At 38.9% G+C, this 17,763-nt stretch overlaps 1 long non-coding RNA gene across 1 annotated transcript; it reads left to right on the top strand.

The window, feature by feature from the left end:
• The first annotated feature begins 9,621 nt into the window (after positions 1 to 9,621).
• LOC130985993 (uncharacterized) lies at positions 9,622 to 12,722 on the top strand. Its single transcript, XR_009089131.1, has 3 exons — positions 9,622 to 9,922; positions 11,778 to 11,844; positions 12,448 to 12,722. It is a non-coding gene; the product is annotated as an uncharacterized LOC130985993 (long non-coding RNA).
• The last annotated feature ends 5,041 nt before the right edge of the window (positions 12,723 to 17,763 follow it).

The raw sequence follows: 17,763 nt of genomic DNA, 5'->3' as shown, positions 1-17,763 counted from the left end.
GGCCGAGATGGAGATGGGAGTGGCTGAGGAGAGAGGAGGCGGCGGGAGAGGAAGTAGGAACCGAGAGATGTTTGAGGGGAAAATTAGAATTGGAAACTAGGGTTTTCAAAGTTAATCTAATTTTTCTATTATTTTTAATTTTTAATATATCTAATATTAATAATAAAATAAATATAAAAAATAAATAATATATTTTAAATAAAATCGGGTCCACGGGTCGGATCTGGGTTGGATCCGGATCTCAAATTTTCAGATCCAGATCCAGATCCGTTTTAGAAAATGAGATCCAGATCCGGATCCAGATCCGTGGATCCAAAAAATTGAGATCCAGATCCGTAAAATCGGATCTGGATCCACGGATCTGGACCGGGTCCAGGATCCATTGCCATCCCTAATTACAGTTTATCAAGTTAGCAGGCAAGGAAAAAGATATCAAGCAGATACAGAAATGCGATAATTAGAAAATCGAAGCCAGTATTTTATTACAGTTCACGATTACAAGTTAGTTCCCAGCTTGGGGAAAATCGTTTATCACAAAAGTTGTAGACACCGCGTGGCCCACTTTGCTGCCACTAGCTCAAGTTGAGCACATAAGTCAATAAAGTTAGTAAGAAAGAAAAGAGAAAGAAAAGTCAAAAAAGGGGGAGGGAAATGTGTGCTGCAGTAAGAACAAACTCTGCACTCCCTCTTCCCCTGCAGAAGCAGCCGACCACCATCTTTGCACCCCATCTCCTCAGCCGCCTCCAATGGCTGCAATGTTCCCTCAAACCTCAACTTCCAGCCACCCTACCTCCGCACACCTTACTAGCATACTCAAGTATGCGATGCTCATCTTCCTATTAATGCACCCAACAAATGCAATATTCACTCTCATTTCTTTTTCATCCAAAAGTTCAGAGGATCAGTTCCAGTTCGAAGCTCTCAAGTTATTTCCCCAGCTAAAAACAGTACAGTAACTAAGCCAAGCAACTTCAAGTTATTGTACAAAACGTTCAACCTCCAACAGCAAGCAATCAGTCCAAACATTTGAGGTAATTCACAATCTCAAATATCCATTCCAGTACACATTCATACCAAGCATGATCATGAGTAGTTTCACGAGAATAGACGAGGAATAAACATCTTGAACTTAGTAAACACCCCAACTATGCGATCATGAGCAAGTGACAGTATGAGTTTTAATCGAGCATATGAGTTTATGCAAAGCAAGAAGAGATACACCTTATCCTCGCCTAATTTGCGCTAAGAACCAGTAGAAAAGGGGGCGAGATGTAAATTAGCTTTAAGCGAGGGAAGGGCCAGCTGCCCAAGGCAACTGCCGAACCTCAACTGCCGGAACAGAGAAGGAAGGCGGCGAACTCTCGTCGTCTCGCCTACATCAGAATAACCACGACGTCGGCCGGAGAAAGAGGAGCCGATCGGAGTTGAGAAAGAAGAGCCGATCGTACTTTGGGGGAGAACACCCGATTTGAAACTTCAGAGGAGAATTAGGGCTTTGCTTCCCATTCACGGTTGAGACGAGAGGAGAGATAAGTACGACCATCGCCGGCTAATTCGCCGGATTCCAGACAAGGGCGTGGCAGCAGCGGCGACTCACCAGATGAAATTAGGGCTCGTTTTGGATTCCGCGAATGGAATGGAAAACAGAGAGAGAACGGCGCCGGGGTTGACGCGTCGCCGGTCGAAGCTGACCGGAGCAGATGACGGCTGAACGGCCGGAGGAGGCGCAGCCGACCAGAATTTGGCCGAGAGAGAGAGAGAGATCGGCTTTGTGAGGAGCGGTCCTTGAGTTAGAGAGAGAGACCGACAGTTTTGAGAAAGAGAGAGAGTTTGGGCTTGATATTATTTCTTTTGCTGGGCCTATTTCCTTATGTTAGTTGAGCCAATATATTTTAAGTTGGGCTTGATTTTATTTCATTTGCTTGGGCCTTTCTTCTATTTTTGAATTGGGCCCAGTCTTTTGTTGAAATTAGGCCATTCCCTTTATTTACTGTTGGGCTTAAATTGCTTTAAAAAGTTTTGGGCCGATTTATTTAACTTTTGGGCTACGATTAATTCTTTCCAGCCCACATTAATTACTATTATCACTTGGGCTGAAGTTACTTCTTTAGTTAAACCTAGCAGTATCTATTTTGATGGAGCCCAATTATTTATCAGTGGGTGGGCCGATTCTTATTCAGTAAATGAGCCGCCCAGTTTATTAATTATTGTTTTAGATTACAGACTTTAAAGCGAGCTATCATTGTTTATTTTCATTAAAGCCACTGGGTTATTTAATTAATTGGCTAGTCTCTTTTGAGCCTATTAATTATTTGAGGTTGCGTTAATAATTATGTTTCTATCAAAAAGCCCGATAGTTTCTACGAGGTCACATCTTGAGTAAAGCCGAGTTAGTTCTTTATTTCGAACAAGTACAAAGGCGAGATTTATTTCGCAATTAGAATATTCCATTGGGGAAGGAAGAGTTACAGCTGCATTCGACCGCGATAAACGAGAGTTAGCTAAATCTTTTAACGAGGATTCATAGTAGAATTTCCCGACTATCGCTCAGAAGATTAGTTCATGCATACCAGATTCATGCATAGTTAAATTACGCTTTCTCATTAATTGAGAATTTTTCCTCGAGCCAATGTCTTATTTTATATTCTCGTGATTAAGGTCAAGCGCGAGAGTAAGAACTATTCAATCAGTCACAATACCTTAGCAAAACCTTGCTATCAGGTGGGCAATTTCTTACACGTAAATAAAATGCTATTAAGAACTACGCAAATTTTATGCTTTACTTTGCCTAAGTGAGTTATGCAAGTCTTATGCTTTATTATGCCAAAATGAGTTAAGCTTTATTATACTTCACGCTAAATGACTTACGCTATGCTGTTTATGCTATTTACGCCTTATGTGAGTTACGATTACTTACGCTTGAATGTTTTACGCTAATAAGTTTATGCCTGTGTTTGATGCTTGCGTCTGTTGGGGGAGGCCTCCCTCAACAGTACGATGCCGTGTCCGCTGAGGTGGGCCTTCCTCACGGCGCGATGCCCGTGTCTGCTGAGGGAGGCCTCCCTCGCGACGCGATGCCAGTATGCCAGTGTTCCAGCGTCCGTTGGGGGAAACCACCCTCGACGGTACGATACTAGCGTCTATTGGGGGAGGCCTCCCTCAATAGTACGATGCCGTGACCGCTGAGGGAGGCCCCTCTCACGGCGCGATGCCTGTGTTCGTTGGGAAGGCCTTCTCCACGACACGATGCTTGTTAAAATGATTGTTGATGAAGAAGAAGAAACTTATGCCTCTTATGCGATGTTGTGTTTTGTTGTTGATGTTATGTTATGCTTTAGTTTTGGCAACTGCCCACTAAGTACTCTTGTACTTAGCCCTTCGTATGTTTATGTTTGTGCAGGTTGAGCTGTGATGGGCGATGAAGTGTTGCTGAGTGGAGTTTTTGTCGAACGTAAAGTAGGCTCAGAAAGGATATATGTCTTCATACATGTATCTCAGTTATGCTTTCCGCTGTAAACTCTGATAATGTTTTAGTCAAGCCTCTAACGATGCCTTTTTCATTTTAAGGAATATTTCCCGCATATTCAAGTTCTTTTAGAATCCTTTTTATGCGCCCTTTCTAAACCCGCTTCTTAACCTCCCTTCCCTAGTCATGGTTTCCCGGCTTAATTATCCCTAATTAAGGCCGGTCGTGACAGAGATGGTCTTCAAAATTTCTTCCGTTAGAGAGTAATTTGAACTTGGACTGAGGCTTCAATCTTCGAGGTTCCTTGTTTGGTGAGAACGACTACTTTGAAGAGCAGGAGATCGGACATCTCTGAAAAGGTAATCACCAAAAGGAATGGCCTCTGCAGTAGAGGTGGCCAAAAAACCCGGAACCGGGAATCGAACCGAAAAATCGGACCGTCCGGGACGGTTCCGGAATCGGTATCACGGTTCCGAATCGGAATAGAAACCGTGCTCGGTCGGTTCGGTTACGGTTCCAATTTCTCAAACCGCCGGTTCCCGGTTCCGAACCGAAACCGGAATCGGAACCGGGAACCGGGTTGGAACCATGCCAGAACCGCCTTGGAACCGTGAACCGAAGGTTCCACGGTTAGAACCGGGAATCGTGGAACCGTGGAACCGTGCCTAGAACCGCCTTTTAATTTTAGTTATTTGGTCAAATAATTATTGTCGTAAGAAAAAAATAACAATTGATATGAATAAATGTAATCTTTTTAGAAAAGATGAAATAATTGGAAAAAAAAAGAAAAAATATAAAAAATGTGAAAATAAAAAATTAACGAAAAAATAAAGAAAATAAAGAAAATTATTTACTAAAATAAAATAAAGAAAATATTTGATCAAATAATTATTGTCGTAAGAAAATCCTTTACTATATTAATGATGAAAGGTAATCTATAAAAAATATTACTACAATTTTTCATGATTATGCGGTGTTACCAAAGGTAAGACGAAGGTAAGAGAACTACGTGGACTTTGATTCCTTCGGGATACGTAGGCAACTCAATTATAACTTAAATGTTATAATTAAGCTCAAGTTCTATTTCCTTTATTTCTTTTTTTACCCAATTAAAAGTTGTAAACTAAATTGCCTTAATTTTATTTTAGCATTCAAATGTTGTAATTTGTAAATTTTATTTACAAGAGTTGTAAGGTATAACTTTGAATTATAAGTTCAATTTAGAAAATAATGTATATGAACTTTATATTTTCTTGTGTCATTTATTTTATTAAAGCAATTTTCATTAAATTTTACACAACAATACATAAAATAATAAAAATTACATTAAAAAAAAAAATGGACGGTTCTAACGGTTCGAATCGGAACCGGAACCGCTGGTTCACGATTCGGAACCGAAACCGTGAGGGTTATTTTTCGGTTCGGTTCCGGTTCCAGTTTTTGGAATCGGAAACCGGCGGTTCCGGTTCCGGTTCGAACCGGGAACCGAACCGTGGCCACCTCTACTCTGCAGAGAAAGGACAATTCTGAGATCTCTGCATTTAATGCGGCTGTACTTCTGGAGTGCGTGGCTTCCTTTGAATTTTAAAGGTTCAGTCCGAGGAAGAATGTTTAACTGATACTTGACTTTAGTATCAGTCCGCTGAATCCACATGGCGCACATTAAGTAATCAGTCAAAACTGATCCTTCGACTGATAAGTCAATTATCAGTATTTGACTATGCCTTAATCGTTATATCAGTCGGCATCTTCAGTCTTCAGTCTTCAGAACAACAACTAAACTAGAAAAAGAACTCTAACACTTGAGTTCGAACAGTTCTAGTCTATTACAAAAGAAACCTATTGATTTTGGTATCATCAAAACTAGGATTATGATATTTCATTAAGTTCCCAATATAAACATGTGTAGTGGTTTCATACACTCTTAGGTGATGACTGAGTTTGACTTGCACCGCCAGCTTGTTGTAAGCTGGCTCTGTCAACTCATATTGTCTGGACATAGTGTTGGCCCGTCTCTCATCAAACCATTTTTTTACAATAGAGTGAAAAGTCTCAAGCAATGAGGATACTGGAAGACATCTTGCCCACAATAGACGAGAATTCAAGACCTCGACAGCATTAGAGGTCATGAAACTATACCTAGGTACTGGACTTCTCGACCTAGCCCACCTCTCAACCCCAGTAAGGGAAAGTCTCGTATGAGCACTATGACTTTGCAACTCCAACTCCGAAAAGAATTTTCCAAAACCTTCAACTCGATAAGCATATGCCGCATTCTTGAAGTGGATTAATGCTTCATTGCCAATTCGTGTCAAATTTTTATGCAAGTGGTGATAACACAATCCATGCGCTGCATTTGGATAGACAGACCTAATAGCATTTTCGATACTCTTATGCTGGTCGGACACAATCATGAGACCTTCAGGAGGATTGTAGCACCTGCGTAGGTTAGAGAGAAACCATGTCCAAGATTCATCGTTCTCTATCGGACCAAACCAATTGCAAGAGGAAAGATTTGTTCATTCTCGTCCTTCGTGACAACAACAAATAATACGCCTCTGTTTCTTCCCTTCAGATAGGTCCCATCTACTACAATAATCGGTCGTAGAGAGCTTTTAAATGCACAAATACACTGACCAAGGGCAACAAACATGTGGAGGAACACATCTTCATGAGTCGTTTGATAGTCATATATAGTCCCGGGGTTACGCTCCCTCAACAAGTACAGATACGACGGGATCCTCTGATATGACTTTTTAAAGTCGCCATATGTCATGTCTATAGCTAAGCTTCGCGTTCGCAAAGCAAGGTTATACATCATTTTAATCCCGTGTAATCGAAGCATCTCATCGATCATCTCCTTCGGCCCAAAACACACCCCTCGTCAACCAATCTACGAGCAAAATAACTAGCTGCAACCTTTGCAGTCACCTGTTTAGCTACCCTTCGATCCAAGTCCGTATAGCAACTATGATCCAACGTCAGATTTGTAATCCTCCACATGGATTCACCCATCTTGGCACGCATCTTAAACGAACAATCTTCGCTATGCTTGCAAACAAATGCCAAACGTGTCTTGCTAGAACGTTGGGTGGCATATTCCACTCGATTTTCCATGTGATAGATTCCCAATACAACAATCAACTCATTCTTGGATCGAAATAAAACACCATTTACAAGGCTTCCAATGTCTAGTGCAAGAACTTCTTACCATCCTAGTGTTGGCACACTATCAAATTCTGGAATCGAAATAATCCAAATGAGTTGTATACGCTCTACATCATCAGGATCCTCTCGATTAGCCTGATCGTCAGACGAGAAGTTTTTCTATGGTGGCTGACGCATCCAAGCGCTATCTTCAGTTTGCATACTCTAAAGCAAATCAGCACGACAATTAGCTTCCTCATCTTCGTTTGAAGCATCTGACTCTTCGTCTGGAGTATCTGTGATTAAATTAGATAGAAAATACAACTATTTAGCATCAACGAATAAAAAAAATAAGAGAAATAGTTTCTAGTAACTATTCGATGGATTACTCGATCGTGTACTCGATGGAGTACTCAATTGTGTACTTGAGTGGTGAACTCGATCGAGTACACCATCGAGTAGTGGCAGTCCACCATGATTGGTGACACCATCGAGTAAACACAATTAAACATAACACAACACAAAATCACATTGTCTCACATGATTCAGAATGTGGCGTTGTGTCATGTAGGGTCGCCGAGCTGCTACCTGCCACGTTCACATTTACATTGGGTAAAGAATATTCCTCTCTAATGGTGACGTAAACCACTGGATTCTCCTTTTGCTCATAAAGTAAGCGAAAATAAATTTGTATCACTCTGCGAAAAAACCTTCAATCTTTCGCCGTCAGTGTTTCCTGTCAAGTAAAACACCAATAAATCTGCACTCGACGAACGACACATAGCATCCCTAATCGGATGCATAAGATGATCACGACTGATCTGATCCACTGCCATGAATACGGCAACAGTATCTCCATTTACATACTCCGTTCCATGCCAACGACCACTGTGTCGTATAATAATACGTTGCCACGACGACATATGTGATTAAATTAGATAGAAAATACAACTATTTAGCATCAACGAATAAAAAAACAAGAGAAACAATTTCTAATAACTACTCGATGGAGTACACGATCGTGTACTCGATAGAGTACTCGATCGTGTACTCGAGTGGTGAACTCGATCGAGTACACCATCGAGCAGTGACAGTCTACCAATGATTGGTGACACCATAGAGTAAACACAATTAAACATAACACAACATAAAATCAAATTAAACAAATTGTCATCAAGTAATCAAAAACTCGATTGTGTGCATCACCGAGTAGTGAAGAGCAATACGAATTTTTTTCAATATTATCACGATAAACATTGTTTAAGTACTTTATAATCATGCTTTTGGGAAGGTACTTTCATTTATGAAATATTAGAACCCTTTTTTATTAGCAAATCATGTATTCGTCACGTGGCTTCTATCGAGTAATGAAGAATCCGATCAAGTACACGATCGAGTACACGATAAACCTTGTTTAACTACTTTATGGTCATGATTTTGGAAAGGTATTTGCATGTCATCAAATACTAGAACCTTTTTGTCATTAACAAATCATGTATTCGTCATGTGACTCCTATCGAATAAAAGAACTTGATCGAGTACACGACCGAGTACTGAAGACAACCCTAGGTATTTCAATATATCATCAAGAAAGAGATTTTTTACGTACCTTTGTAAATTCTTACGAGAATAGTGCACTAAGAAGGAGTATTTGTTTCTATTTTATACAAATTTGAACGGTTTCTTGAGGAAAAACGAAAGCTTTTTTCATAGTTTTCTTTCTTCTTTCTTTGCATGAATTTGGAGTATGTCTCCAACAACTCTCTTCAACTACTCTCTTCCAAGAAATTAAGTAAAAGGTGGTTTCATTTATGTTACTTTCACTCAATCAAGTATGTATCTGAATAGTAATTTGTTCCCTACGAAAGATATAGCTTCATTTAACTCTATTTTCGTAGATGGACATTAATGGTGGTTCATGGGTTGGTGGAGAGAGAGAGAAAGAGAGAGCAGAATTGACGACTAAATTCGTAGAAAGAGAGAGAGACCTAAGATAGAGAGAGACGCGGACGGCGGCGATCGGTGGCGCGATTGCTGCTGTTGGTGGCGACGCGGACAGCCGTTTGATGGTTGTTGCTTTGCCGCGACTGCTGCTGCTGGACGGTGACGTGGTTGCTGCGGCTGACGGCGACTAGAGTGGACGCCTACGATGACTGGACACCGGCGACTGGGCGGCTGGCGGCGACGTGAAGTTTCTTTTGTTTTTGAAGCCAGATCCCAGCCCTATGTTGCATACGTGAATTTGAAAACAAAAATGTTGATTTTCAATTGTTTTATTTATATATAAAGTTTAAATAAAAATAGAATATAAAATATGAAATAAAAGTATTGAAAAGTCAAAGGTCACTCTAGTCTTTTAAGTTAAAAAGGGTTGTCTAACTTATGTATTATAAAGTGGGGCTATATAACTTATGTTTTTATGAAAAAAGGGCTAAAAGTGATAATTTGTAACACCCGGGCTTTTGATGACGTGTTAATTGCTTAAGTTTGAGTAATTAGGGTTTAGATCCCTTGTTTGATTTACTTTGTAAAGAGATGAAGAGTTATATGAAGTTTTGTTGTTATATTTTAAAGATGTTGAGATGTTCTTTTGATGATGTGAGGATGATGTGGGATTTTATATCCGAAATTGAGTTTGAGTATTCGAATAATTCGAGATAATTATTTGAATGAGAACGGTGAACTCGGAAGTGAGATCTGAGTCCGTTAAGACATTTTTGAAAATTTTGACTTTTTGACGATGAATAGTAAAATACTGCTATTTCGTCTTTTTATCGACTTTCAAAATCTTACGTGCACGTCGTCGAGAAATATTCTTAGTTTTTCGATACGAGTCCAATAATGAAAGTTTTTATTTTTGGACGACGAGTGAATAGTAAATCGGGATTTCTCGATAAACGTGTAAATCTCGTTTATCAGAATTTCGAGAACGAGCTTGTATTTTCTATATTTATATAGAATTACGAGTGTAATAAAAGTGAGTAGGAGCTGAGAGGGCGAGTAACGAAGAGTATGGGTAGTTAGTCGTTAAAACGAGACGAGACGAAACGAGATATTTAACGACTAACGGGTTAATATCCTAAATATCTAACCTACCCTACCCCTAACCACCCCCCCAACCGCCCAAACTCACTCACTCACACATATTACACGTTTGTTTCAGCCAAACACTTTTAACTCACACACACAACACCTAAAACACACACTAAACTCACGCATAACACCATTGTTGAGGAGTTGGAGCTTTTGACCTCCGATTTGAGCACCGAGACGAGCGCCGATCATCTTTTCGATCACGTATCTAAGTAGGTAAGATCTCTACCTACGTTTTGATGGTTTTCTTTTCGATTTTCGTCGACGTCGAAAAACGTCGATTCTCGACTTTATTTTGGAACGATGTCGGATCGTCGTGAAATTTTAGTATGTTGTTCTTGGGTAGATGTTGAGCATGTTTAATGAAGGGAGTAAGAACGGAACGAACCGTAGCTATGAAACCCATGAGGGCAGCCCCGTTTTTCACATATTAGCTTGTCTTTCGATTTTTGTTTGATCGTTTTGACTTGATATTTGTGCTTAGGGGTATGCTAGAATCGATATATATTAAATTCGTATTTTTCCAAGCACGAAAATTGTATAAATTTTTGGAGTATGATTATTTAAATTCGTGAAGTTTGAGACGTTGCATAATGAATATTATTGCGTATATGTGTTCTACGATGTCACATGAGCATGCTAATTGATTTACAATTTATGGATGATAATTGTTGAACGAAATTAAAACTGGAATTCTGTCAAAATTTTACAGCAGTTTCAAGCTTATGTTTCGATGAGTTTTCATTGCTTGATGGCTCTGAAATTTTAGTATGTTTATCTATGATATGTGTATTTCGTCGCTGCAAAATTTCATGTCTTTTGGATGATGTTTGGTATTTTAAAGATATTTTGAAAAAAATCCTTGACAGAATCTGTCAACTGTTGGTAGACTTCACAAAAACGTTTATATCTATTAATCCATGAAGGATTTTGCATCACCGTTTTTTTTAAACGAAACTAGACTTCAATACTTTTCTAAAAACATAAGATTTCGATTTTTATGACCTCTGAAACAGAGCAGTTTATTATTTCAAAAATGCCCTGTTCTGCTGTCATATTTTTCCAACAGTAAAAGTGTATGAGTTTCATTGTTTATTTGGCAGATCATGTGAACTTTTTCTCTTGTGAAATTTTAACCAAATCTTCAAGGATACCTTTAGTTTTGGCTGATTAAATTTGATGGAATTTTATTAAGGTTTGCCTTGGTTTCTAATGGCCTAAACAAAATTGGCAGAAACTGTCAATCTTTGACAGCCTGCACTAAAAGAGCAATATCTCCAAAAACCTTTAACCTTTTTGGTTAACTACCATTTTTAGAGTGAACTACACTTCATGGAGTTTTTGAGATCAATTGGTATGAGAGTTTATGATGATTGAGTTGGTTGTTATGAATTTTTAAAGATGACACAAAAACAGCAAAACTTTCTAGAAAATAACTTGATTATATTTGTTTTGATGGATGATACGATATGACTAAATGGTGTGAGTTGTGAGAGTTATGATTAACGCACATAAATGTTGGTATCTGACACTCGAACAATTGGTGTCGAGTATAAATGATAGTTTACTGATAAAGAGTTTTGATGATTTTGAATTGTTTGGTTTGCGTTGAAAAGATGTCAAGATGTTAAGTTTTGAGTCGAGAGACGAGTTCACGTAGTGAGATTCACGCGTTGAAATCTCGTGGCTGACATTATATATGAATAGGTCATGTCGAAATTTTTAGTGAAATTAGAATTTGAGCATAGTCGATTCTTGTTGACCCGTGACTCAAATACATGCCTAATGGAAAGTTTAACTTTCTAATTGGTTAATTAGACGAGATGAGAGCGAATAGATCTGCTAAGAAAGTGGACTTTTCGATGTGTTAAATATTTCTTTTAATTGAAGCGCTGCTAATTATAACATAAGGATGTTATAATTAATGAGTAATGACGAGAGATAATAATTGTTATATTGATTAACAATCAAGAGAGATGAACATTAGAGATACTAATGTTTCATAAAAGAAATTAGATTATTAATCGAGGTTTCTTTTATAACTTCTCACCAATTCTTCATAACGATGAAGGTCCTTTTGGGAAGTAACGACTTGAGGGAGAGAGTGACGTTACTCATTGATACAGAGACACAACGAGGTGGGCATTACTTTTACTATACGTATATAGAGATCCCCTGCTTGTCGTAGGCCTCTTATACGAATGAATGCATGAGATGATTTAACTGTTAATTTCAGTTTTATATATCTATCAAACGAGTTTAATGCTACCTTTGAGCAAGTTATTTCATGACAAAATCTTTGAGTTAAAGTTATTTCAAGTATTGTCTTGCCATAAAATGTTTAAATTTTAGTATGATATCTATCTGCTTTGGCTTTGCCAATGATGCAATCGAATTCGGGTCCTGAGCAGTTGATAGCTATCCTGCCAGGGCTAGTGTACACCAGTGACCGTGAGTCATCTAGCGGGTTGGCCGGTCAAGTGACCGTGAGAGGTGGCCACCTCTCCGGCACACAGTTTCAGATATGATAGATTACAAAAGAACTTAGTCTGATCAGACGAACTTTAAGAATCACAAATGAACTTAGTAAGCTTGGGCCTTTTTAGCGAAAAACTCCCTTGCTGTACTGTTTATGATGGCATGACAATTTACAGTTTTGAAGCATGTATTTTTATACCTAGGCATACGTGCCCACTGAGTGCTTTTGTACTCAGCCCTGCATATGTTTTCTAAATGTGCAGGTTGAGCTGATGTGATGATGGTGCTGCAATGAGCGGAGTCTCTAGGGTTGTTAATAAATAGTTAACCTGTCTAGAATATGTCTTCATACATATGTCTAGCTACTTTCCGCTGCAAGATGTTGTTGATGTTATAGTATGTTATGTCATACTTTGAGTCTTAAGAGAATGGTTGCATATGATGTATAACTTGATTAATGATATTAATTAACTTTTATGCAGTCTTTCATAGACTGTTTTCAATTGAGTATTAATGAATAAAAATGACGAGTTTTATTAAGATGAGTAAGTTTTACGGCTATAAATGACGCCCCTTTTCTTCCCCTTCTTCTTTAACCCCATCCCTAGTCGTGGATCACTCGGCCTAACTATCCCTAGTTAGGGCGGGCTGTGACAGAGTGGTATCAGAGCGAAGGTTAAGCTCTGAATTAGAAGTCTTGAGTTTAGTCTAGAATGAGTCACTAGACTAATAGTTATTAACAACCGTGAGCTCAGCGCACCATCACACCAGGCTCAACGAGGTATGTAAAATTTCAAAGTTTATTTGACGTTAAATTTTGAAGAGCATGATGTTGAGGTTATATGATGAGTTATGATGTTACACTTTAAAGGTGCATAGTTTGAGTTTGAGGATTACAACATGATTAATAATGAGTTATTATGTTGTAAGAGCATATGTTGATGTTACATGATGAATCATGAGAGCGTTTGTATCGTATGATGTTATATGATTGAGGATGCATAATTATGAGTTATGATGTGATGTATTTGAGATGTTTTGTGATGAGAATTGTTTGAGCAGTTGTGATAAGTCACGATGATTTAGATGAAGAAATCTAATGTCATTGTTAAGAGAGATTTTCTACTAAGTAGAAGGATGAAATGAGAACTTAGAGCTAAAGCTTGAGAGAATTAGCAATTTCTTTAAGTACTTGTTGGTATGAGTTATGAGTTATGAGTTTGAGTTATGAGCTTGAGTATAATAGCATGATTAATGATGAGTTATTAGCATGCTGCAATGAGATATTGTACGATATGTTTGAGATGTTTTGTAACGCGAGTTTTGCTCACGCAACCTGAATGGTACTTGAGGAGGTATCATGAGCCATAGTCTTTGGAGATGGCTTTGAGAGAGAATTGTTGAGTTGTCTTACTGAGTCACGATGATTTAGATTAAGGGATCTAATATCATTGTTTAGAGAGATTCCCTACTAAGTAAAGACGGGACGAGATGAGAATTTAGATGTTTTGAGCTTGAGTTTTAAGATAACAGTACTACTTAATAGGAGTTTTGCTAAGTTATGTTTTGTTTATTTCTGTTGCTGGAGCCAAGTAGAGTTAGTTCCTAGAGTCACCTTTAAGTTCTCCTTATAGGTTGGCCAGGACTGTTGGCACTGCACGAAAGTGGACTGTTGTGAGATCGAACTCAGGAAAGATCGGATACGAGGACGAGGCGTACAGTATGTGGTACAGAGATACCCTAGCAGATTTTCAAACACATGTTCATAGACTATGAAAGGATGAAAGCCTTATGGTTGTTACTAGACTGGATGGCATCGTGCACCTAGTCCCCGTGCTACCAATCGAGTGGTAGGATTGAGCAAGGAAGAAAGCCACTCAATATGATGGGACATGTCGTCTTGAGCATTGGACCCACAGGAGATGGGATTTGTTACAGATACCCAGATTTTCTATGCGGATCTACTGACCGGATGCTTGTTTTCTACCAGGGACTCTAGAAGAGTGTAGTAGATATCGAGTCGATCCTTGAGTATCAGTTACCAAAGATTATAAAATGATAAACGATAATGAGGATGAGAAGTAGCCAAGGAGGGCTAGAGTTGATGAGGATGAGAAGAGAAGTCGATGTAGGCTAGAGCTAAGGATGATCTTGAGAGTATGCGCGGTACCCTCGTTTTTGATTAGTTGCAATTACATTGCGATGTATATAACTTACTTAGGAGATACTGGTACTTGAGATTTTGACATGATGATAGATAAGCATGCGAATTTAGTACCCTACTGATGTTAAATAGATGGATGTTCCTAGTGTGCTAAAGTAGCAACTAGATAAGTTAACTGGTAGCAATTACCGTAGGAGGTCCAGACCGAGACATAGTACTATTAATGGTGTCGATTTAGAAGGGACATTACGATAGATACTATGGTTTTTATAGGGTTTAAATAACCCCTTTATGTAAGCCCTCTAAAAAGAGGCATTCTACTGATGGATATATTAGGTTGACCAGAGTGGTCTTTTTGTTAGCATTTCGTGAGTGCTTATTGCCTTACAGATGAATGTTAAGGTGACCGTGAGGGTTTCCTTAAAGTTGAGTTAGTAAATTGAACTTGAGTTTTGAGGATGCTTAGAGCGTTGGTTGAGTTGAGATTTCCTTTTGTGATTTCAAAAATGCCTCAAAGATGTCATCAAGAGTGTGATGTGAAGGATAGGCGGGATAATACTCCGCCACCACCACCGCAACATGAGAGGAGAGTCGAAAAATATTGAACTTTCGAAACAAGAGTCTAGAACATAGGACCCTGAGTTTAAGCTTTTAGCTTGCTGGTGTGAACTTAAATTTTGTTATGTATAGTATGTTGAGGGTTTAGAAGACACAGAATTTGCAAGTTCGGGATAGTATATCCCGTGTGACTGGGGAGTGATTATGTTGGACCTGGCCAGTCCGCATGATCCAAATCTCAGTAGACGTGTTTTGGGTTTATAAACCCATGTGTTTCAACTTTCGGTTGAAAAGCCAGATGGGTTCTTACTCTAGGTCATTTTTGTTCGACCTGGTAGTTACTTCATTCTACCCTCTGGTCATTCATTTGAGTCTCTTGAACAATTTGTTTTGATATCATTCTAGGGTTGAACCCTTACAACTTTTGAGTTATCCTAGTAGATTCTTTTGATGTATAAGACTAGTGAGAGGCACGTCAGAGGACTTTAACACCTGAGCAACTGGTAAACTATACTTGAGAATAATTTAAGACTACTCTTGAGAAGTATGTACCGAGGAGTACAGTAAGCAGCGAGAGGCTGATTATCGAAGTTTGATGCAAGGAAAGAAATCGGTTGTAGAGTATAATTGAGAATTCTGTGAGCTATCACGTTCGCTCATCAGAAGATGGATACTGATGAAGAGATGTCTGAGTTTTAAATGCCGGTTTAAGACAGGACTTTAAGGTAGTATGGGCAAGTTATTGGATGCACCAGTTAGTATCCTGTTTAATACAGGAGCCTCGCATTCTTTAAGTGTTTGAAGCATGTTACCTTCAAACTCGAACCAAAACAAGCTAGTCCCGAGTTGAGAGTAATCACTCATGTAGGAAGAGCTACTACAGTTTCTCACATGATTTTTAACTTAGAGCTTGAGTTAGGATCACTAAAGATGAAAACAAGAACCTTGCACTTAATGCCTATGTGGAACATAGACATTATTCTAAGGATGGACTGGTTAGCAGAGAACTTTGCCCCGATTGATTGTAAGAAGAGACAGATAACTTTCCAACCACCTGGGAAGGAACAGACATGTTTTCACGACATTGATAGAAAGAAAAGAATTCCAATCATTTCGGCACTTCAGGCGTCGAAATTGGTAAAGAAGAAAGGAGCACAAGCTTATCTAGTTTACTTGAATGATGAAGGAGAATCAAGTAAAAAACTTTGAGGATGTAGCAGTGGTAAGGGAATATAGAGATGTATTTCCCGAGGTCTTACCAGGATTGCCACCAACAAGATAGTTGGAGTTCACTATCGACCTAGAACCTGGATCAGCACTAGTGTCGAAGGCACCCTATAGAATGGCGCCTAAGGAGCTACGAGAGCTGAAGATTCAGCTACAAGAATTGCTCGAGTTAGGTTTTATTAGACCTAGTGTATCCCCGTGGGGAGCACCAGTCCTTTTTGTCAAAAAGAAGGATGACACGTTGAGAAGGTACAAAGATTATCGAGAGCTGAATAAATTGACACTCAAGAACAAATATCCTTTGCCGAGGATAGATGACTTGTTTGATCAATTACGAGGAGCGAGTTTTTCTTGAAAGTTGACTTGAGATCATAATACCACTAGTTCAAATTTTGACAGGAGGATACACCTAAGACAGCTTTTCAAATGAGGTATGAGCACTATGAGTTCATAGTTATGCCATTCGGTTTGACGAAGGCACCAGTAGTTTTCATGGATCACATGAATCGAGTGTTCCATCAATAACTGGATAAATTTATCGTAGTTTTCATAGATGATATTCTCATCTATTCGAAGAATGAGCAGGAGCGCCAAAACATTTGAGAACGATGTTGGAAACGCTAAGAGTTGAGAAGCTTTTTGCCAAATTCACCAAGTGCGAGTTTTGGTTGAACGAAGTAACTTTTCTAGGACATATTGTATCATCCGAAAGAATTAAAGTTGACCCCGTCAAGGTACAAGTTGTACATGAGTGGAGATCACCAACTACGCCTAACGAGATTCGCAACTTTTTAGGCTTAGCAGGATACTAGAAGAGGTTTATTGAAGGATTTTCCACGATAGCAAGACCGAGAAAAGAAGCTAAGTACAATTGGAAAGAGGAGTGTAAAGAGAGTTTTTAAGAGCTTAAAGGAAATTGACTACAGCACCAGTGCTGCTAGTCCCGGAAATGGATATAGAGTATACCATCTACACAGATGCGTCAAAGAATGGGCTAGGATGTGTTTTGATGCAAGAAGGAAGAGTTATAGTCTATGCATCACGACAACTTAGATCCCACGAGATAAATTATCCAATGCATGATTTAGAGCTTGCAGCCGTTGTGCATGCCCAAAAAAAAAAAATTTGGAGACATAATCTCTACGGAGTTAGATGTGAGATTTTCACGCACCACAAAACTTTGAAATACTTTTTCAAGCATAAGGATATTAACATGAGGCAAATGAGATGGCTCGAATTAGTAAAGGATGTTAACTGCGACATTAACTATCACCCTGGCAAGGCCAATGTAGTAGCCGATGCATTGAGCCGAAAGGTCTCGTCAAAGTTAGGATGTATTCTCACGAGAGAGGATGAACTTATAAAGGACTTTGACAAGATGAGGATAGAGATGATAAAACCACCAGGGACGATAGCGAGTATTGTTGCGACGATGCCTAGTTTGAGGAAAATGGTGATTGAAGCACAAGGAAAGATGAGACAATGAACAATTTATGAGAAAGGATAAGAGCAGGAGATCTCAAGAGTTAAAAAAAAAAAAAAAAAAAAAAACATCAGACAATGCTATCTTATTTTAAGGGGAGAAGATGCATTCCCCGTGATGATGAACTTAAGAATACGATCATGAGTG

The sequence above is a fragment of the Salvia miltiorrhiza genome, chromosome 5 (genome assembly GCF_028751815.1).
Source record: "Salvia miltiorrhiza cultivar Shanhuang (shh) chromosome 5, IMPLAD_Smil_shh, whole genome shotgun sequence".
In the NCBI taxonomy this organism is placed as follows: domain Eukaryota; kingdom Viridiplantae; phylum Streptophyta; class Magnoliopsida; order Lamiales; family Lamiaceae; genus Salvia; species Salvia miltiorrhiza.
This window is presented reverse-complemented; position numbering and strand designations above follow the sequence as displayed.